At 46.4% G+C, this 22,999-nt stretch overlaps 1 protein-coding gene across 9 annotated transcripts in view; it reads left to right on the top strand.

Annotated features, from left to right (window-relative positions):
- Nucleotides 1-22,999, top strand: part of PDZD2 (PDZ domain containing 2) — a 471,153-nt gene that overhangs the window by 135,613 nt on the left and 312,541 nt on the right. The window contains exon 2 of one of the 9 annotated variants that reach the window (XM_078365628.1): nt 22,721-22,865. The exons of the other annotated variants lie outside the window; for them this stretch is intronic. The gene's annotated coding sequence lies outside the window, so the exon portion shown is untranslated. The remainder of the gene's footprint in view (nt 1-22,720; nt 22,866-22,999) is intronic. 9 annotated transcript variants of the gene reach the window in all.

The following is a 22,999-nucleotide window of genomic DNA, read 5'->3' as shown; positions in this document are numbered from 1 at the left end:
GAGTGCTGCCTTCTGCTGTTTAAACTTGGCCTGATATTTCTCGGCGTTTTCGGCCCCTCTTCTGCCCCCAGCCCTACATCACGCGCTCTCCTCAGCAGTGAACACACTGGGAATTATTGGTCTTGAAATCAAGGTGGAGCTCAGTAGAGTAGGTAATTAAGAATGTGCTTTTTTTTTTAAAGCACTTGAGGGAGTTATTAGAAATAGAAATGTCTTTTTCATTTGAATAAGAGTTGCTGGTTTGTGAGGGCAGTGACTGAGAGGTCATTCTCTCTGTTTTTGGAAGCTGCAGAGCTCTGAGTCTAGCCCTCAGGAGCTCTTAGCATCAGTGAGCCTTGCCAGCATCAGCAAGCCTGCGGCTCCTGCCCACACAGCTCCTCCCTGCCAGGGGCTGCTGTCCCGGGGCCTCTGGTATCAGGCGCTCAGGATGACAGCGTCCTGAGAAAACCCTTTCCCCAGCCAGTCCCCAGCATGTGGCCCATTCTCTACCTCAGCCATGAGCCTCTGTCCTTATTGTCTGTGCAGTTTCTTGTTTAGAGTAGACCCAAAAGAAATAAATTCATGAACCTCAACAAAATAAAAATCTACCACAAGGACAGAATGATGTTTACGAGCCACATCGGAAGGAAGGAACCATTTTGGCAAATTCTTCAGCTGAATTTGAACGATGCATATGTGTATTTCTGTTTTTGGTTTTTCTTTGAGAGAGAGTCTCGCTTTGTCGCCCAGGCTGGAGTGCAATGGCATGATCTCAGCTCACTGCAACTTCCACCTCCCGGGTTCAAGTGATTCTCCTACCTCAACCTCCCAAGTACCTGGGATTACAGGCGCCCATCACACCTGGCTAATTTTTGTATTTTTAGTAGAGACAGGGTTTCACCATGTTGGCCTGGCTGGTCTCGAACTCCTGACCTTATGATCCGCCCACCTTGGCCTCCCAAAGTGCTGGGATTACAGGTGTGACCCACCATGCCCAGCCATGTTCTTAAATATAATTTGAAGTAGAGAACATGGAACATTTGAGAAGAGGAGACTAAAAGGTTGTGACATCAGCAAGAAAGCAGAAGAGGTAGCCCCAGACCCTCCTTCTTGGCGTGGAGATAGTGACTCAGCACCATGCAGACCAGTTCTCTTTGTGAAAAATCCAGAAACCAGAGGCTTCTGTCCCTCAGGTTAGCACTTCATCAGCCTCATCGAAGCCAGTCATCTGATATCAAGCTGGAAATGGCCAGCTGCAAGCAGTCTTCAAAGGATCTGAAAATTCAAAGAATTTGAAAGTAAAGGACAGTAGGCAGCCCTCTGATTAAAAAAAAAAAGAAAACAGTCATAGTGTAGACCTTTAATCTCTGAGAGCGGTGAGCTCAGGCTCTGACTTGACCAAAGGCACCAAAATAGCCAAGCCCAGAAGGTTATTTACTATGTACGAGTGGGATGGTCTGGCCATGGAATTTCTCTGGAAGACAAGCTGCAGAACTGTGGGAGAGTGCACCTGCGCCCATCACGGATGTCCACCCACTGGTGCTCGGGAGGAACTCGTGGACTTGCAGCCTGAAGCTTTCACATGCTTCCATCCACACTCGTTCCCTTCATGCCGTCAGTCCATCATTTCTCATCATAGAGTAAAGCATGATTCTGACCTCAAAGAAGAGGAGATGGATTTTTCCTTCCTTCAGATGTGAAAACAATTTGGAAGCTCCAGACGACAGTTTTTCTGTCAGGATTCAGAATGCTAATTTCTTGTTTCGGCCCTCATGCCCCTTCACTTTTACTTTTCCTCTCAAACCTTCAGGTCTCAGGGCTAGAAAATACACCCTTAGAGGATTTGCCTCTAGATCAGATGTCCGAAAACTTTCCTGGAACTTCTGGAATATTTGCCTCAGAGAAAGAGGGCAACCTCAAGTCAAAGCCCCTCCTCCCTCCTATACATATTAAAGATTTGAACAACAAACAAAACCTTCTTCATCTGTTGTTTGTTTTCTGTTGTTGTTGTTTTGTTTTGTTTTTTTGAGACAGAGTCTTGCTCTATCGCCCAGGCTAGAGTACAGTGGCACGATCTCGGCTCACTGCAACTTCCGCCTCCCCAGTTCAAGTGATTCTCTTACTTCGGACTCCCTAGTAGCTGGGACTACAGGCACGTGCCACCACACCCAGCTAATTTTTTGTATTTTTAGTAAAGATGGGGTTTCATTCACCATGTTAGCCAGGATGGTCTTGATCTCCTGATCTTGTGATCTGCCCACCTCGGCCTCCCAAAGTGCTGGGATTACAGTTGTGAGCCAACGCGCCTGGCCAGTCTTCTTTAGGGGCATTCAGGAAACCCAATGCAGAAGGACTTTTGTTTTGTCTCCTAGAAATTCTCTCTTCCTTGAAAAAAACAAGCTGTCCTATGTCAGTGTTTTCCAGTGTCCACTTCATACCATCGTTCTGGATCTTCCTCTTCGCGTTTTTCATCATGTGTTCCTTTGGCAAATGCCCCAATGCCCAGTTTTCCTGAATTGCCTTGGCAAGATTGCTACCATTCCTTCAGAATTGCCCAAATGGGCTGGGCACAGTGGCTCATGCCTGCAATCCCAGCACTTTGGGAGGCCAAGGTGGGCGGATCACTTGAGGTCAGGAGTTCAAGACCAGTCTGCCAACATAGAGAAGCCCCGTCTCTACTAAAAATACAAAGAGTAGCTGGGCATAGTGGCACATGCCTATAGTCCCAGCTGCTCGGTAGGCTGAGGCAGAAGAATCACTTGCACCCGGGAGGTGGAGGTTGCAGTGAGCCAAGATCAAACCACTGCACTCCAACCTGGGTGACAGAGCGAAATTGCATCTCAAGAAATAAAAGAATTACTCAAAGGAAGAGGACCGAGAGTGAACGGGGTTTCTCAGGCCCATCGCTGGTGGCTCTCTCTCCTGGAGCCCCCTCTCTCATTAGAGCCCAGACCTCACCCACTGCCACATCAGAGGACCACTGGCATTCCTTCAACACCACTGCTAATGGTAACCAGGTTATCAGAGCCCTGGAGAGGAAGCTACACCTAGTCCTTGCTGGACAGTGCTCCTCTGCCCTCCCAGAACATCGCTGGCCACACTGTCCTCTAGTTTGCAGCCTCAGCCTTCAACTTGATGCTCAAAAGCTGCAATTGGGAAAGGACTGCTTATTGTTTTAAGTGAAGGATTTTGAAAATAGTAATCTAACTTCTAATAAAGATGAAAAGCTATTTCCTGCCCACCCCTGTTCTCTTTCTCTTTCCCTCTTCCTCTGACTCTATTCTCTGAAAAATGCAGCTCTGGAAAATATGGCCCTGGGGAGTAATGAATGTGAGAAAGCTGTGTAGCCTGAGCTGAAAAGCAATTAGTTGTCCCTAGGCTGTGTCCAAACCAGCAGAGGCACATCCCTGAGGCGGGAAGACATCACTGTGATTTAGTTCTGTGTTGGTCAGTTTGCTGACAGTGTTGTGTGTGCCCTGGGGCCCCTTGAAAAGTGGTCACCACTTGCCTAGCTGGATGGTACCTTTGAAGGGCCTCAAGAGTCAATGGGTAAGAAAGGAGACCAAGGTAGGCATATCTTTGAATTTGTGGCTAGTCGTGAACTTAGGTTTAAAATGGTAAATTAAGACCGGGTGCTTTGCCTCATGCCTGTTATCCCAGCACTTTGGGAGGCTGAGGCACGTGGATCACGAGGTCAGGAGTTCAAGACCAGACTGACCAACATGGTGAAACCCTGTCTCTCTGAAAAAATAGAAAAATTAGCCAGGCATGGTGGCTCATGCCTGAAATCCCAGCTACATGGGAGGCTGAAGTGGGAGAATTGCTTGAACCAGGACCAGGGAGGCCGAGGTTGCAGTGAGCGAGATCGCACCACTGCACTTCAGCCTGGGCTACAGAGCAAGACTCCCTCTCAAAAAAAAAAAAAAAGGTAAATTAAGATTCTGAGACCAGGTGTGTTGGCTCATGCCTGTAATCCTAGCACTTTCGGAGACTGAGGCAGGTGGATTGCTTGAACCCAAGAGTTCAAGACCAGCCTGGGCAGTGTGGCAAAACCTCATCTCTACAAAAAAATACTAAAATTAGCTGGGCATGGTGGTGCATGCCTGTAGTCCCAGACACTCAGGAAGCTGGGGTGGAAGAGGTACCTGAGCCCAGGAGGTCGAGGCTGCAGTGAGCAGTGGTCAGGGCACTTCCCTGTAGCCTAGGTGACAGAGTGAGACACTGTCTCTCAAAAAAAAAAAAAAAAAAAATTCTGCCTGCTTGGCTTTTGCTGGGCACTTTTTTTTTTTTTAATTGTACTTTAAGTTCTGGGGCACATGTGCAGAACATGCAAGTTTGTTTCATAGGTATACACATGCCATGGTGGTTGGCTGCATCCATTGCCCCGTCATCTACATTAGGTGTTTCTGCTAATGCTATCCCTCCCCTCGACCCCCACCCCCTGACAGGCCCTGGTATGTGATGTTCCCCTCCCTGTGCCCATGTGTTCTCATTTTTCATCTCCCACTTATGAGTGAGAATATGCAGTGTTTGGTTTTCTGTTCTTGTGTTAGTTTGCTGGGAATGATGGTTTCCAGCTTCACCCATGTCCCTGCAAAGGACATGAACTCATCCTTTTTTATGGCTGCACAGTATTCCATAGTGTATATGTGCCACATTTTCTTTATCCAATCTCCCATCGATGGGCATTTGGGTTGGTTCCAAGTCTTTGCTTTTGTGAACAGTGCTGCATTAAACATATGTGTGCCTATGTCTTTATAATAGAATCATTTATAATTCTTTGGATATATACCCAGTAATGGGATTGCCAGATCAAATGGAATTTCTATTTCTAGATCCTTGAGGAATCACCACACTGTTTTCTACAATGGCTGAACCAATTTACACTCCCACCAACAGTGTAAAAGCGTTCCTATTTCTCCACATCCTCTCCAGCATCTGTTGTCTCCTGACTTTTTAATGATTGCCATTCTAACTGGTGTGAGATGGTATCTCAATGTGATTTTAATTTGCATTTCTCTAATGACCAGTGGGGATGAGCTTGGGCATGTCTTTATGTCTGGAAAAAAACAAACAAAAATATGCCCTTTATAGTATTATTTCCTTTAATGTGAAGCTCAGATGTCCATATTTGAGAGATGCTAATAAAAAAAAGAATTTCATGGTCAAATAATTTTTTTATTATTGTATTCATTTTATTTTATTTTATTTTTAGAGATGGGGGTCTCACTCTGTCGCCCAGGCTGGAGTGCAGTGGTGTGATCATAGCTCACCACAGCCTTGACCTCTGCAGCCTCAGGTGATCCTCCCACTTCAGCCCCACCATCCCCAAGTAGGTGGGACTACAGGTATATACCAGCATCCTTGGATAATCTTTTTTGAATTTTTAGTAGAGACAGGGTTTCACCATGTTGCCTAGGGTGGCCTCGAACTCCTGGATTTAAGAGATCCACCCATCTCAGCCTCCCAAAGTGCTGGGATTACACGTATGAGTCACATCACCCAACCTATACAAGATTCAAAAGCTCTTTTTTAAACTTTAAACTGCATTTAGTTTAGTTTTGGTTTTTTTGGATGGAGTTTTGCTCTTGTCACCCAAGCTGGAGTGCAATGGCACTATCTCAGCTCACCGCAGCCTCTGCCTCCTGGGTTCAGGCAATTCTCCTGCCTCGGCCTCCTGAGTAGCTGGAATTAAAGGTGCCCACCACGACACCCAGCTAATTTTTGTATTTTTAGTAGAGATGGGGTTCCGCCATGTTGACCAGGCTGGTCTCAAACTCCTGACCTCAGGTAATCTACCCACCTCGACCTCCCAAAGTGCTGGGATTACAGGCGTGCACCACCACGCCCAGCCCCTTAAACAGCTTTTAACTGCACAGGTCTTCTCAGAGACTTCAAGAGGAATGATGACTTGAAGAAGACCATGTGATAGATGGCTGCTCTCAGATGTGTCCGCCAATGGTCACCCTTGGCAGGAAGACAGCTCTTGGAACTGTTTTTCAGCATCACGTTTTGCTGCATGTGATACCGAAAATGTGCTGGTCCTCATTTCCAAGATCTTCATTTTTCTGTTGATGTTTCAAACCAGATGACTTCTACCTTGTATTCATTTCCCCTTTACATGATGATTTTTTAAGAAATTGGCCACATCTTTTAAAAGATCAGTCCGTCAACTGAAAGTAAGATGCAGACTATTTAAAATTTTCAGATGGCCATCTTCTCTGCAATATTGATGAGGATGTTGGGGCCTGAAGACTTGAAGCAGTTGCCCAGGACCAACTGCCCATGCCCCCAGGCATGGTCTCCTTTGAGCCTGAGAACAGGGTTCCTGGCCTGTCCCTAGTCTCCTTGATCCATGCTGCTTGAAAGGGTTTATCCAGGCCCCTTCTGCCAACTGCTATTTAGTCATTTTCACTTTCTCCAATTTTGAATTGGCCTGTTCCTTGCCAAATATTTTGTGGTAACATACTTGAAGGCAAAGTGATAAATTGGGAACAACCAGATCATTCTTTGGAACAGTGTCTTCCTTATCAGCCAGGCTTTCCACCTGTGAGGTCAGCTCTTCCTTCCAGGGCTGTCACCACATCTAGAGGCTTGGCCCAGCCAATGGCAAGAGGATGGGAGGCGCCAGCTGCACAGAACTGGGACCTGGAGTTAGGTCTCTCCACTCAAGTGGGGTAGGCAAAGACTCATGTCAAAGAGGTCCAGCAACAGCATGCTGTAGTTCAGGCAAACAGTTGGCACCAGAGTCTCCAAAGGCTGGGAACTCCATGAAGGGTAGGCGAGCAGACAGCTTGCAACACGCTCCAGCCATTAGCCCAAAGGACAGGGCGTTATTCTGGGTGCTGCGATGGGAACTAGAAATAGATGACGCTTTAGGGATTAGAACTGAGACACAAGGCCAGGCACAGTGGCCTACGTCTGTAATCTGAGCACTTTGGGAGGCTGAGGTGGGTGGATCACAAGGTCAGGAATTTGAGATCAGGCTGGCCAACATAGTGAAACCCCACCTCTACTAAAAATACAAAAAATGAGCCGGGCATGGTGGCACATGCCTGTAGTCCCAGCTACTTGGGAAGCTGAGGCAAGAGAATCACTTGAACCTGGGAGGCAGAGGTTGCAGTGAGCTGAGATCACACCACTGCACTCCAGCCTGGGCAACATATAAAGAGTCCATCTCAAAAAAGAAAAAGAAAGAGAGAGAAAGAAAGAAAGAGGGAGGGAAGAAAGGAAGGAAGGAAGGAAGAAAGGAAGGAAGGAAGAAAAGGAAGGAAGGAAGGAAGGAAGGAAGGAAGGAAGGAAGGAAGGAAGGAAGGAAGGAAGGGCACAGTGGTTCACACCCGTAATCCCAATACTTTGGGAAGCTGAGGCAAGTAGATCACGAGGTCAGGAGTTCAAGACCATCCTGGCCAACATGGTGAAACCCTGTCTCTACTAAAAATACAAAAAAATCAGCCAGGCATGGTGGAACCTGCCTGTAGTCTCAGCTACTCGGGAAGCTGAGGCAGGAGAATCATTTGAACTGGGAGGCAGAGGTTGCATTGAGCTAAGATCACACCACTGCACTCCAACCTGGGCAACAGAGTGAGACTCCATCTCAGAAAAAGAAAGAACTGAGACACAAGATCAGGACTTAAGCAGTGATGAGGCAGAACTGATGCCTAGTTGGAGGGTATGACCCAGAGCCACTCTTCATTCATCCCTGCTTCATGTCATGATTGCACCAGAGATTTATGGTGGCACTGGAGCAGAGACAGCAGTGGAGGACCAAAGGGATCACATGTAGGAAGAGGGAGAGGCAGAGGCCGAGAGCCAGCACACTCCAGCTTCCCTATGGTAATACGGGGAACCCTTGTCCTTTCTTATCACGCTCCCAGATTCCCTGAAGGTGGGGACAATGTCTGTTTCCATCACTTTCATGTGGCCTGTGCTGCCCTCAGGTGTCAGCAAATTCTTCTGGAATGAATGAGTGAATAAACTACTTAACAGCCATGGGGATGGCATTCAGCGCTCTGGGGAGACGATACTGAGGACGCTGGACACCCCCATCCCTGCACTGCTGATGGCAGATGCAGCCAGAGAGCCCCATTGAGGCACAGGGATTTTTCCAGACCCCTCAAGCTGTGCGCCCGTGTATAAGTCCATACTGACCAGACAGCCTGAAGGTGGCCTGAAGCTGAACCAACCTGGATCTCAGCAAAGGCAGTTGGATCCCAAGGCTGCACGTCTGTGTCTGTTGTGAACAATTTGTCTGGTAAACATTGAGCAGGCCCTGTTTCACCTCACTGAGGATAAAAGAGAAGCTTTGGGTCAGAATCCTAGTGCCAGAATTTCTGGCCAGCAGGGACATTTCTAAAGTCCCCAAAGCAAATGTTTCCCGATTACAAATTGGAATTTGGAATTTCAATGTCGGGGAAAAGGACAGCAGATCAGACGTGTCCCAAATGCACAGCCTCCAAAGTAAAAATAGTGGGGGAAAGTCAATATCAGCTTAATGTTAACTAATAGAGCCAGGTTTCCTCCTAAGCTAGGTACTTGGCTTTTATTTTCAAATCGTTTCTCCTGATACTTTGAAACGCTGTTGTGTTCTGAGTCACTGAAGAGTTGGAAGAAGTCAATTAATTTTTAATGCAAAATGCAGAATTTGGAAGCTCCTGAGTGGATTTTGGAGGGTGGCAGGATTCCAGGCCGAGGCCACAGAGGCTGGCTGGAGTTATAGGATGGGGGCTGTGGAGAGGACTTCAGAGTCACTTACCCACCCATACCATCTTGATTCTTGTTGAAGAAAACTTTCAGACTAAATGCTAATCACTTTCAAGGGACGAAATCTGGTTTTTGTTATTTTGATTGTTTGTTTTTTTTCTTGTGGTCGGTCACAGTGGCTTAGGAGTCCCCAGGTGAAACCTTTGTAATTCACCCGTCCTGGTCGGTCATCTCACCACGACTTATATTCTCTGGCAGCCTGAGGCAGACTCTTCTTTCCCCAAAGATGAAAAGCATGTCACTGGAAATATTAGTCAGGCTGAAGAGAAAGCTTTTTGACTTCTGCATAATCACAAAGAAAGGGAAAGTAGGTCACATTTGGAGCTTGTTCTGTTTGTGGAGGAAAAATAAAAGAGGATGAAGAAGAAAATGTCAGATAATTTAGTTCTATCACAGCTTCTTAAACCAAACCGATGGTGTCAGAGGCTTGAGGTCTGACACCATCCTTGCACGCCAGGTCTCCCGCAGGTTTAAAGAAAACCTTCCAGAGCTCAGCTCAGAGATACTGCCAGACAACGGGAGCTGATGGGACTGATTGAACAGGATTCCCCATATGTGCTTCAGTGAGAATTTAATTTGCAGCTGAATGGCAGGCTTTTGAATTGGAAAAGAGTATTTGGAGGGCTTATCTAGGGTTGCAGAATTCATCCTGAGTAGATGCCATCCCAGGTAACCCTGAGTCACCCCGAGTTTCCAGTTCACTGGCTGTCATTGGCCATCAGTGGGGTCAGGAATTATTAACAGAATTACAATAGTCAGGGGGCTCAGAATATGTTCTAATTCCATTGGTCTTTAGGGTTGTGAGATTTCTTGGTCCAGGACAGATTCCTAGAAGGAGATGATGACTCGCAAGCTATGGCCACCCCGGAATAGTCTGATATAATGGAACGCAGTGGCTGGGAGAGCTCTACACACTTGGGTTCAGAGGGATGCTTTCTGCGCAAAGCACCAAATCAGAGCAGTTTCTCTGCTGTGGCTCCAGCTCTCTTAGAGCCTCAAATTTAGAAAAAAAAAGAAATCAAGGTGCCATGAATGGCCTCAGCTCGGTCTTATCTTCTGTTTCTTCACTTTTTTTCCCCTTCTGTTTTTCATTTAAATGCCTCTCAGTTTGCAGGAGTTGCTGTCTTAAAAGTGTGTGTGTGTGTTTTGCTAAAGAAGCATGTATAGTTAAATCATTAGGGAAGCTTGCTGTTAATGGAAAGACTGCCGTGATGCAATTTATGAAGGGAAAATCCTTTGGATGTGCAAATAAGCATGATCTAATGAAACTGCTCCAGGATGAGCTTTGAGTCTAATACATTTGCTGTTTATAAATTGGGAACCTCTGTGACAACAGATACAGTTCTGCTGCTCGGTATTTGACAGAACAGGAAATCGAGAGTGATACAGGGCCTGTCTGTGACTGTTTTAATATCCATGTAACTATTCAGAGCTAGGGGAGATCGCAGTCTGTGTGGATGTTGCAGTATATTTCAGTATTTATCTTGTGCGTAGCTACCTGTCATCCCTAAGCTTATCATCAACATCATTAGGAACACTGAGTCAGTGCCTGCTATGCATGGGGCACTGGGTTTATTAGAGTCTGTTACATCCTTGGCTGATGGGATATTTGGAAGTTCTCAAGGCCACCAAAATCTATGTGGATTTGCTTTGTGCGTGCATTGTGTGGATTTGTGTGGTTGGGAGAGACAAAGGATATGGAATTAAGATGAGGTCTGGCAGGTCTGCTGTTGGATTGGCCAGAGTCCAGGGAAAGAAGGTCTAAGTCAAAAGGGAGGCCAGTGTAGGTACTGGAGCCCAGACCCTAATTGAAAACAATCACTTCCTCATCAGCAAGAACAAGAACAGTGTGGTAGACCAGAAAGACAGGAAGATTGCATGAGGCCAAGTTAACTGTCTGCCAATTTAAAGGACAGTTGACGCAAGAGTGATTGGGTGTAATTAGTGGGCAGTCCTGGCTCCTTCACTCACTGCCTGGGTGACTTTTCCCTTCTGAGGCCTCAATTTCTTTAACTTACTCAATGAAATGATTAGATTAGATAAGCGATTTTTCGAATGTACTACTTTTTAGGCACTGGAACTCTTTCTTAAACTAAGATTTTGATATGGAATCCCAATGTGTAAATCAATGAGATGGATATGCCCTGTCTGGTTGGGTGGGGGTGGGAGGAGGAGCAGGATTGGACACCTGAGCTCCTGTTTTACAGATCTGTTTTACAGATCTAGGTGGTTCTTTGACCTTCTAGGTGCAACATTGGAATATATGATATTGGATACATTTTAAACTTCTGTCTTAAAAGATTGGTCAACAAGACTTTGGAATCAGTGCTGCCTTTTTTTTTTCATGGTTTCCTAGACATTTTTGCCTGGAGGGCACCTCCTGTTTTTAGAAGAATGACATCCATGAAGAATCAGGCCTCTCTATTAATCACAGACCAGCCAGAAGTTTCTTCAGGCCAACTGAGTAACTGGAGCAGGGAGACAACTGATTGAAGCGGGACCATTGGGTGACACACATGTTCACTGTCTGCTTGAGAAGGTTCCATGGAGTGTTAGAAAACCCCTCCCGTCCCGGCTTTCTCATGTTCATGTGCGAGTGGGGACTTTGGAGGCCCCATGTAGTTCTTGAGATTCACAGTCTATGGGATTAGGAAGTGAAAGCCATTGAGAAGCAACATATCGGCAACCCACACCCGACAGTCAGAAGTCACACAGGGAGTATGTAGGAAGTAGGAAAAAACAAGGTGGAATTTTCCTGCAGAGACCATAAACTGGTTCCAAAACCAAGTCAAACTGGGGCTAGTAACCCCCTTTCCTTTACTCAAAAAAGCTCCTAGATTTATTTAATCATGAGACAATAGGAGCTCAAGTTTCATTCTAACTATTCAGCAAGAAATTTGAGGTCTCATGATGTACATATAGTCTAGTGAAGGTCAGGTGCAGTGGCTCATGCCTGTAATCCCAGCCCTTTGGGAGGCTGAGGTGGGTGGATCACTTGAGGTCAGGAGCTTGAGACCAGCCTTGCCAACATGGCAAAGCACTGTCTCTACTAAAAATACAAAAGAAACCCAAAAAATTAGACAAGCATGGTGGTGCACGTCTGTAATCCCAGCTACTTGGGAGGCTGAGGCAGGAGAATCACTTGAACCCAGGAGACATAGGTTGCAGTGAGCCAAGAGTGCACCATTGCACTACAGCCTGTGCAACAAGAGCGAAACTCCATCTCAGAAAACAAAAGACAACTACTTGTTAGTCTTACCACCCAGAATGAAAATTGTTAGTGTTTTAATGTTTTAGCTATTTTACTTCCTGGCTTTTTACACATAACACCAATGTGTATATAAACAGAACTTTAAAAATGGAAAGGGATCATACTCCTTAGTGTGCTGTTAAATGTTTAACAAACGGCTGGCAGGGAGGGGCCATGCAGATTTGTAGCATTTGCCAATTTCCATGGTGTAAACACTCCCACCATGGCTGGTTTCAAAGTAGCAACATGGTGTCAGCCAGCTTGCAAACTTCCTGAAACTTTAACAATCAGCTGTTGGGAAACAGCAGGAGCCAAGTCCAGCGCACTGCCAACTACATTTTGTTTTCTAATTAGCCTTTCTTCCTCACACTCTAGTACAAAGTCTTTATTCCTAAACTTTCAAAAGTTGTCCTTCTCAAATGACTTTTTTCAGTCAAAATTGTTTTCCTTTGGGAATCTGGAGCTGATTGTAAATACTGTCCTCTAGTTAGAATTTGCCTTTTTCATGTTCTATAGATTTTTGCCTGAATGGGGAGTGGACCCATACTTTTTTATTAGGTGCCTGGAATGGAGGCGTAATCGAAAAAAAAAAAGACAGATGAATGTGATGCTGCAAAAGCATGTGGCGGCCTGGCAGTTCATTATCTGAGGACGGATTTGACATAATAGAGACAATTTTCTCCTTTGCATCTCCTTCTCCTCAGCCCAGCCAGCTCCATTCTATACTTGTCATTCATTTCCCTTGGCTTTTCTGATGGAAATTGGCCCCTACTCTAGTGTGTCTGATGAGAGTTGGGCTGCAACTGTTTGGCCCAAGTCAAACCTCATAATCAGATCCATGTTTTGCTTGTTGAATGGGAGCTTTGGGAAATTGGAAGGGGAAGAGGGAATGGAGAGCTGCACTCACAAAGCGTGTGTGTATGTGTGTGTATTCATCTCCCACTTGGCTCCAGGGTAACGCATTGGCCTTCCAACGCTGGTTGACTGTTAGATCTTTGCCAAGAGCCTACTAGGTGGAAAAAGTTGGTGCCAAAGGTCTCCCACACTGGGGTTTAATTGCTTTAAAAGAGGCTGAGCTTTGTGAGCTTCTGATAACAAACCTGGCTCTCCCAGGCCCTGTGGATTCAGATGGGGAGTTTTGGACTAAGACTTCATGAGTGTGGGGGGCAGCCTGTGGTAGGTGGGCATGGGGTGGGCCAGTCCACTGTCGCATTAAGAAGGAAAGCCTTGGCCATTCCCACTAGGTCTGGAGCTAGCCAAGGGAACAGAGAAGGGCAAGAATCTGAGGGCCAGACTCAGATTCCTGGAATGTAAGAGGCAAAGGACAAGGACTGTGTGAATAAGGGGCCTTTATTGGCTGAGCCCCTAGGTCACCTTGGACTCCTCCTCTTTTCTATCCCCTTCCTCTCTAACCTCATTCCAAGTGGTCACCAAGACTAGTCAACTGTGCCTCTGAAATTGTCCAAGATGCCAGCCCCTTCCCCACCATCCCACTGCCACTCTCCTATCCAGGCAGTCACTGTGTCCCATCTGAGCTATGAGGACACTCCTCCAACTGCCTCTCTGCCATGTGGTCTCACTCAGTGCACAGAGATCCCATCTCGTCCCTACCCCACTCCCCACACATTATGTTATTTTATTTATTTATTTATTTTTAGTAGAGATGGGGTTTCACTATGTTGGCCAGGTGCTCTCGAAATCCTGACCATGTGATCCACCTGCCTCACCCAAAGTGCTGGGATTACAGGCATGAGCCATCGTGCCTGGTCTCATTTTTTTTTTTTTTTTGAGACAGTCTCTCTCTGTTGCTGAGGCTGGAGTACAGTGGTGTAGTCTTGGCTCACCGAAACCTCCACCTCCTGGGTTCAAGCAGTTCTCCTGCCTCAGCCTCCTTAGTAGCTGAGACTGCAGGCACACAACACCATGCCTGGCACATATATATATATATATATGTATTTCTTTTTTTGGTAGAGACAGGGTTTTACCATGTTGGCCAGGCTGGTCTTGAACTCCTGGCCTCAGGTGATCCATGTGCCTTGGCTTCCCAAAGTGCTAGGATTATAGGTGTGAGCCACCATGCCCAGCCACATTGTGTTTTTATCAGTAAAGTAATATATGTTCTTAAGCATTTAGAAAATCTAGGTATTTAAAGGTAAAAAACCACTCATAGTCTTCCTTTCCTGAGATCAAAACAGTCATTTTAGTGACTATCCTTAAAAGCCATTACATAACAATTTCATTTTTTAAAAAATGAAAATAATCAAAATTACTTTGTAACCCATTTCCTCCTATGATGGCAAACATTTTCGCATCTCGATACTTTTCTAAAATGAAATCACAGGCCGGGCACGGTGGCTCACGCCTGTAATCCCAGCACTTTGGGAGGCCGAGGCGGGTGGATCACGAGGTCAAGAAATCGAGACCATCCTGGTCAACATGGTGAAACCCCGTCGCTATTAAAACTACAAAAAAATTAGCTGGGCATGGTGGCGCGTTCCTGTAATCCCAGCTACTCAGGAGGCGGAGGCAGGAGGATTGCCTGAACCCAGGAGGCAGAGGTTGCGGTGAGCCAAGATCACACCATTGCACTCCAGCCTGGGTAAGAAGAGTGAAACTCCGTCTGAAAAAAAAAAAAAAAAAATTAATAAAACCACCAGACCTACGTGACAAAAGTCAAACTCCACGTGTACTCTGCCCCAGTCTACATCTGCACCCTAACTCCAGCCCCATCGTTCACACACCCTCCATGCCTGTTGTGTGAATATACCACCTCTGCGTTTACTTTCAGGATTCCATAGGACTGGGCTTGTGTAAATGACTCCAGTCACCCCCAATTCCTCCTTGTGAATTCTGTCATTTTTTGAAGGTTATTTATGTAGCTATCGGCAGGAATATTGGGGAATCTTGAAGCCAAAAACAGAACTTGTTCAGTTTGTGTTTTTAGCAATCTATGGTAATGCCTGGCACAGGATAGTGGCACTCAGTAAATATTTAGGGAATGAATTGGCCTCAATTTGGTATGCATGTTCTCATCTCCTTGGCAGCTTCACGTGTTTCTTTTTATTAGTGTTCAGGATTAATCTGTGTTCTATTTTCTTTTCTTATTTTTTTCTTGAGACAAAGTCTCACTCAATCACCAGGCGCTATTTCAGCTCACTGCAACCTCCACCTCCCAGGTTCAAGTGATTCTCCAGCCTCAGCCTCCCAAGTAGCTAGGACTACAGGTTCGTGCCACCACACCCATCTAATTCTTTGTATTTTTAGTAGAGACGGGTTTCACCGTGTTAGCCAGGATGGTCTTAATCTCCTGACCTCGTGAGCCACCTGCCTCGGCCTCCCAAAGTGCAGGGATTACGGGCGTGAGCTACTGCACCTGGCCCTGTGTTCTAGTTTCTTGTCCACTTTGGCTGTATTTCTGTCTTGCTGTGCTGGAATCAGCACTCCTGGCCTGGAGCCATTCACTACTTTAATTATGTCTTCACTGGAGGATTGAAGATGTCACTATTTCTAGTGGCTTTACTATACCATTTAGAAGCCCTGAGAAGCAAGCTGACTTTTCCAGTCAATAGTCCAGAGTCAAGCCTGCAGCCCTCTTCTGAAGAGTTGATTGATAGGTTGATGACTGTGTGAAATTGGAGAAGCATCGGTAGAAAGTTTGCAGAGTGGGAGTTCTACCCTTGGAGCCCGGGGACTAGCTCAGTAGTCACTGGAGGGGAATGCCGCAGGAAAAAAGCGCGTGAGGGCTGGGGTGGGGGAGTCAGCACAGGAACTATCCATGGGCTGTGGGATTCTGCGCCTTTAGGCTGGGGCATGGGGTGGGGAGTTCAGCCTCTGCCTTTGCCTGTGTTCCAAAGCAAAGTTCACAAGGGATTTCAAACACTTTCTGCTTTTTCTTGTGGTTCTGATATGGTTTAAATATGGAGGTCTTGCCAGAAGGAGGAGTAAGTTTATTTTTGATATTTTATCAACAAACATTAAAGTAGAGCTATTTTCATTCAAAGTCAAAAGAAAGTGAAAGCCAGTGTCTAGAGAGCAATAAGGATTGAGCACATTTCTGCCCTCTGGGATAGAAATAAAGGCAGGTAGGTCCACTTTTATTGCTGTGAATCTCAGGTGTGTCTGTCTTAGACATTCCCTTTTAATATGCAGCTCCAAGCACAGAAGCACACATATAACAGGATGTTTTTGAGAGGCTGCTTACAAAATTCCAACCCAGACCGGCTTCAACAGGAAGAATATTTGGTGGCTCTAGGGTGTCCTCAGAATCACGATCTCATTTTCCTCTCACTCTGTGATCCCCAGGATTGAGCTTCATTTAGGCTGCAGCAGGGTAGCAGCAGCAGTTCCAGGCATGTCACTGAGAGCTGATGACATCCAGAGAAAGAAAAGGGACTATCACATCTCAGCACTTTGTCTTAGGAACAAGGCAGTGTTCTCCAGAAGATTCCAGAAGGCACCGCCTCATGTCTCATTGCCCAGTGTTAGGTCACCTGCGCATTCCTGAAACCACTGCTTTAAGGGAAGGATGTCACTTACTGATCAATTAGGCCCATCTTTTTTTCTTTTTTTTTTTTTTTTTTTTTGAGACAGAGTCTCACTCTGTTGCCCAGGCTAGAATGCAGTGGCACAATCTCAGCTCACTGCAACCTCCGCCTCCCAGGTTCAAGCAATTCTTTGCCTCAGCCTCCCGAGTAACTGGAATTACAGGCACCCGCCACAACGCCTGGCTAATTTTTTTGTATTTTTAGTAGAGACGGGTTTTCACCATGTTGATCAGGCTGGTCTTGAACTCCTGACCTCGTGATCCACCCACCTTGGCCTCCCAAAGTGCTGGGATTACAGACATGAGCCACCATGTCTGGCCAATTAGGTCCATCTTTAAAGCTGAGGCCCCTGCTATGTGGAGGAGGATGGCTGAATCCTTGCACAAAAACCAGGATTCAGGCCAGGCATGGTGGCTCACACTTCCTGTAATCCCAGCACTTTGGGAGGCTAACATGAGCAGGTCACTTGAGGTCAGGAGTTCAAGGCCAGCCTGGCCAACATGGTCAAACCCTGTCTCTACTATAAGTACAAAAACTAGCCAGGTATGGTAGCAGACACCTGTAATCCCACTACTCAGGAAGCTGAGGCAGGAGAATCGCTTGAATCCAAGAGGCGCAGGTTGAGGTGGGCTGAGATCATGCCCCTGCACTCCAGCCTGGGTGACAGAGCAGACTCCAGTCTCAAAACAAACAAAACAAAAACCAGGATTTTATTGGGGGTAAAAAGGGAGGAGTTGCTGGGTAGACAGTGCAGTGTTCTTCACAACCCAATGCAAGCATCTCTTCAAACTGGTTGCAAACTCTATACTTCAGTGTTTTAGCTCTTTAAATTCATTCAAATAAAATCTTACCCAGAAGCATAAGCAAATGAAATCGAATCAGAGCAGCTGTGTTTGAAAACCTATGAAATGCTGTAGCCTTAGGATCATGGTTTGAAAATCACTGGTGGATGATTTCTTGTGATTACTGCGAACATTTTCCTATTTCTGATCTTCCTTTTCTGCTCCTGATCTTCTTTCACCCTATGACACAGTTGTATAATATGAGACAGACGTCTCGTTGTATCAGTGGCTATTTCGGGAGCTCGGTTGGCCAGAGGGGACTAGTATTTACAGGGATTGGGCAAATAGAGGCATTGAGGGAGGCAGCTGGGCTGTGAGGAGCAGATTTGGGCATTTGAGACCAGAGACTGAGATAATACGAGTCAGGAAGAGAAATTCCTCAGAGTGGGGTGCTGAGCTATGATCCCAGCGCTGACTCATTCACTCTCCGCCTGCACCCTGTGGGTGGCCCTGGCCCATGGGTGATATCTGCACCCAGGAGGAAGTGAAAGGCTGTTGAAGCAGGGCAGAGGTGCCAGCTGGGATTCCATATATCACAAAGGCAGACAAGGCATGCAGGTCACAGGCTCTGAGAGCTTCATTTTCGGATGGGATGGGAGTAGGGTTGCCACACGAAATACCAGACACTCAGTTACATTTGAATTTTAGATAAACAACAAATAATATTTTAGTATAAATATGTCCCAACTATTACATGGGACATACCTATATTAAGATATACTGCAATATGGCCAGACACGGTGGCTAACATTTGTAATCCCAGCACTTTGAGGGTCGAGGTGGGTGGATCAGGAGGTCAGGAGATCAAGACCATCCTGGCCAACATGGTGAAACCCTGTCTCTACTAAAATACAAAAAAATTTGCCAGGAATGGTAGCCACTGGGGAGGCTGAGGCAGGGGAGTCACTTGAACCTGGGAGGCAGAGGTTACAGTAAAGATCGTGCCACTGCCCTCCAGCCTGGCGATTCCATCTAAAAAAAAATATATATATATATATATATATATATACTACAATATTTGGAGCATACTTATATTGAAACATTATTTGTTGTTTTCAAGAATTCATTTTTAACTGGGAGCTATGCATTCTTATTTGCTAAATCTTACCGCCCTACACGGGTGGGAAATGAGGAATCTCTGGAGACATTAGGATGTTAGAGCTGACTTTCTTCTGTGGTCCCCATCTCAGTCATGCAGTAGTTGTCACCCCTTGTTCTAACCGACCATTAGTTTCCAGGGCCCGGTTACGCTAGTTACCTGAAACACTCGTTAACAAGTACAGGCATCCGCTTGCCACCACCACTCCTCCAGGTCTTGGGAATCAGAATCTCTGAAGATTGGATCTGCCTGTCTTTAAGAAGCCTAGATGATTCTGAGGCTCAACCTGGCTTGGAAAGACCACTTTAAAAGTTTTTTTTTTTTTTTCAAGATGCAGTCTGGCTCTGTCATCCAGGCTGGAGTGCAGTGGCATGATCTCGGCTCACCACAACCTCTGCCTCCCAGTTCAAACGATTTCTTCTGCTTCAGCCTTCTGAGTAGCTGGGATTACAAGGCATGCACCTCCACACCTGGCTAACTTTTGTACTTTTAGTAGAGACAGGGTGTCACCATGTTGGCCAGGCTGCTCTCAAATTCCTGACCTCAAGCGATCCACCCACCTCAGCCTCCCAAAGTGCCTGGCCACCACTTTAGATTTTAAGTTCCCAAAGGTGAAGACCTTTATTTAAAGTTACTTTACACTTTATTTAGACAGGTTGCTTTATTTATTGCACTCAATACTTATTTGCTGGATGAATGAATGATTCCTCCCTAAGGAGTGATTCCTCACTGCTTAACCAGTCTTTATCTTGTGGAACTTGGCAACACCAGAAGCATGCACAGGTATCTTTCTTTCCTTTTTTTTTCTGGTTTTTTTTTTCTTTTTTTTTTTTCTGGTCTTGGGCTTCTTGGGAAAGGACTTGGGTGGAAAGTATAATGGAGAGAGCCATGGAGAACAGGGAAGGAAGGATGAGGACAGGACTGGGCAGGAGAGCGCCTGGGCCTGCCAGGCAGGGGGCTCGAGCATCCACATTGGGGAAGGAGGCCAAGTTTTTAATCACCTCCTCAGGCGAGAAGACTTGTGATTTCAAGTTGAGAACAAGTCTTCGGTTATTTTCACATAGTTCCTTTAGCATCTGACTTGGCACAGGCTACACGCTCAGCATCACAAAGAGGGTGATACTGAACTTGGAGTTGTCCAACCAGGGTGTTTAAAGTATGTTGGAAGTGCTTCAGCGGAACCTGGTAGGTGGCAGGTAATGGCCATTTTGCTAATCTTGGTAATTCCCCAGATCGGCAGTGTGCCTGAGAGTGTCCATTTCCCACAGCACCTTCCTCTGAGGGCTCAGCAATGGAAACATTAGACTCCTGTCTTAAATGTACCCAACCGCCTACATTCCCCCTGTAAAGAGGTGTCCTTGTGCCTATGTTGTCTCTAATACAGAGAATTCTTTTTTCCTTCCAATTTCCTATTTTCCTGGAGAAATGCTTTGCTTAATGGATGAGAACCTGCTTTCCAGTCTGCAGGGAGTTATTGCCGAGTGATGTCATGGACACATAGTGCTCTGATTGTCACTGAGTCGCTGGTCCTTCTCAATCTGTTCCCCCGTCTGTGGCACTGGGACGCTGCCACAGGACCGCAGGGCTCTGGGAAACGCAGGAGCTGTCTGGAAATTCAGAGCATAAGGCTCCTCAGTAGGGCTCTGGGTCAAGAGTGGACAGAAGAACATGGATTCCCAGCTTTGCTTGTGACTTTAGTTCTGTCCCTCCTGTCCTCACCTCTCAGGCATTCACAGACACCACTCTGAGCACATCAAAACTGCCTGGGAGTGCCCCAGGCGGCCACTTTGTTGGCTCCTGTAGTTACACTAAATCCAGAAGTTGTCCTCGGGACCTGGGACAATGGTGAGATCCCTTCTTCACAGCCCCGAACTTAGACATAAGGAAGTCAAGTTTTATTTTGAGAATTAAACTAGTAAATACAACATACAGGGTTGAATAGCCAGTCTTTGAGTTCCCAAGGTAAGACATTGTCCTTGAAAGCATGCAGAATCCAAACCTGAAATCACAGCGATCATGCGGAGGATGGACTGAAATGCAATTGTGCTTGTAATTCAGAGAGCAGAAATCACTACTTATGGATGTCATAATGTGCAGTTTGGAGAAGGTGGGTGTGAACAGAACGGTTGGGGTGGTCAGTGCACAACAGGGATCAAAACCTCTAAGAGTGAGAAGTTAGTGGCCAGGCATGGTGGCTCACGCCTGTAATCGCAGCACTTTGGGAGGCCGAGGCAGGTGGATCACCTGAGTTAAGGAGTTCAAGAGCAGCCTGGCCAACATGGTAAAACCCCATCTCTACTAAAAATAAAAAAATGGCTGGGCATGGTGGCTCGTGCCTGGAATCCCAACACTTTGGGAGGCCGAGGCAGGCAGATCATAAGGTCAGGATATTGAGACCATCCTGGCCATGGTGAAACCGTGTCTCTACTAAAATACAAAAAATTAGCCAGGCATGGTGGTGTGTGCCTGTAGTTCCAGCTTCTCAGGAGGCTGTGGCAGGGGAACCACTTGAAACCAGGAGACAGAGGTTGCAGTGAGCCGAGATCGTGCCACCTTAATCCAGCCTGGCAAAAGAGCAAGACTTCGTCTCAAAAAAAAAAAAAAGAAAGAAAAATACTCAGAGACGAGGTCATAAAGAAAATAAATGAAAAAAAAAAGTTAGTGATGTCTTTTCTAATATTTTCTGCTGGAGGGAGCCTTGGCTAAGTAGACAGTTTCCTTTGCAAAGCCTTGACTCCAGTGTGGGAGTGGGAGTGCCTGAAGCTGCCTGAGCTACAGCCCTTCCTGTGCTCACCTGGCTCTCCTGATTCCAAGTTTGCTTTGCTGTATCCTGCCTTCAGGGTAAGCATGCATTGATTATGTGGATGCAGACATCCGGCCCACTCAGTAATTGTCTTTCCAACTGAACATTCGTGAATGAGCTTTCTTGCTGGTAACTGTATGTCTGCACATGAGAAATGGATGCCGTTACAATGTGCTGAATTCATGTTTCCAAGCCTGAGAACATGAAGACATGGATGGTGGCAAGTTCACCAACATCAAGGTCATCTTGTGGCACCTCCTTGGCAGTGAACCTTCCCCACCAGAGAGAGAGAGAGAGAGAGAGTTACATGTCTATAAAATATTGAGACAGGGTCTCACTCTGTCACCCAGGCTAGAGTGCGGTGGTGTGAGCATGGCTCATTGCAGCCTTAAACTACTAGGCTCAAGAGATCCTCCCATGTCAGCCTTTCACGTAGCTGGAATCACAGGTGCGCACCACCGCACTCAGCTCATTTTTCAATCTTTTGTAGACCCAGGGTCTCGCCATGTTGCCTCAGCTGCATTTGAATTCCTGGGCTCAGGAGATCCTCCCGCCTCAGCCTCCCAAAGTGCTAGGATTACAGGCATGAGCTACTGTGCCTTGCCCAGCCCTGTCTTTAACTGTGTACATGCGGCTACCACAGCAGGACCTAGAGAGACGGTGGATCCAACCTCGTCATTTCCCCAGAACTCACCCCAAGCTTTGATGGTTTTCCACCTAGTTCCTCTCCATTTATGCTATCTCAAGTCTTCTATTGTCTCCACATCACTTCTCTCCCACCCAGTTAAGGACCAAGATGGCACATGAGTAGCCAAGGGGTCATGGAGGGACTCGGGATTAGTATATTCTCCAACCTCCTCTATAATATTTTCTTCTGCTGAATTCTGAGTTTCTGACTGAAAGAGGTCAGCTGAGGATTCTTGTTTCTCTCGCTCCCATGGACTTTGACTTTCCTTCTCATTGTCTGAGGCCTTTCCCACAGCAAGGCCTGGGAAATGGGGGAGCTTCTCAGAGAGACACAAGGTCGAACCTTTGTGCTCTGTGATCTTTTGGTTTCCTCTGAGAATTCACTTCTGCCTCCAGCCCTAGTTCCTGCAGGCAAGCAGGCGAGCAGTCCAGGGAAGGGAACGGGTGGAGGTCAGTCTCTGCACAGTTGAGGATCTTGCCAAATTGAAGAGGCTGTGGGGCCTCAGTGGAGACCCAGGATTTCCTATTGTAGCCCACCGCCCAGGGAAATTCTTCCCCGCTTCTTGAAACCTTGGTTCTTCTGCTGTTCCAGAGAGCTTTTATTCAGTAGGATCTATTTTGTCTTGTCTTCTGGAAGAGCTGGGTTAGGGTTATAAGCACATAAATGTAAAACCACCCCTGGGGCTCCCCTCCTCCTTTGTCTCGGCAGATACTCAAAGTCTGATAAAGCAATTTGGCCCGTCTTCTCTGCAGCTTAGACTTCCCGTGTTGTGTACATGCTTCCTGATGAGGCCAGCCACTTCATCCCTGTCTCGCTAACTCAGCTTCAAGGTTTGGGGAGGTGTCGGGGCAATACCGGAGCTGGAAATAGATGTAGTAAAACCGCCTCATTTGACAGGTAAGAAAACTGAGGCTCAAAGATTTTGCATGACTTGCCTGCTAGTGGCAGAGTGTATTACCGGCTATCATAAATATTTATATCATCGTTAATTAATGATGAGGTCAGATCCTGTGTAGTTACATGCCAAGAAT

Source organism: Callithrix jacchus, chromosome 2, assembly GCF_049354715.1.
Source record: "Callithrix jacchus isolate 240 chromosome 2, calJac240_pri, whole genome shotgun sequence".
Taxonomy (NCBI): Eukaryota; Metazoa; Chordata; class Mammalia; order Primates; family Cebidae; genus Callithrix; species Callithrix jacchus.
Note: the sequence above shows the minus strand (reverse complement) of the source record. Positions and strands in the feature narration are given on the sequence as shown.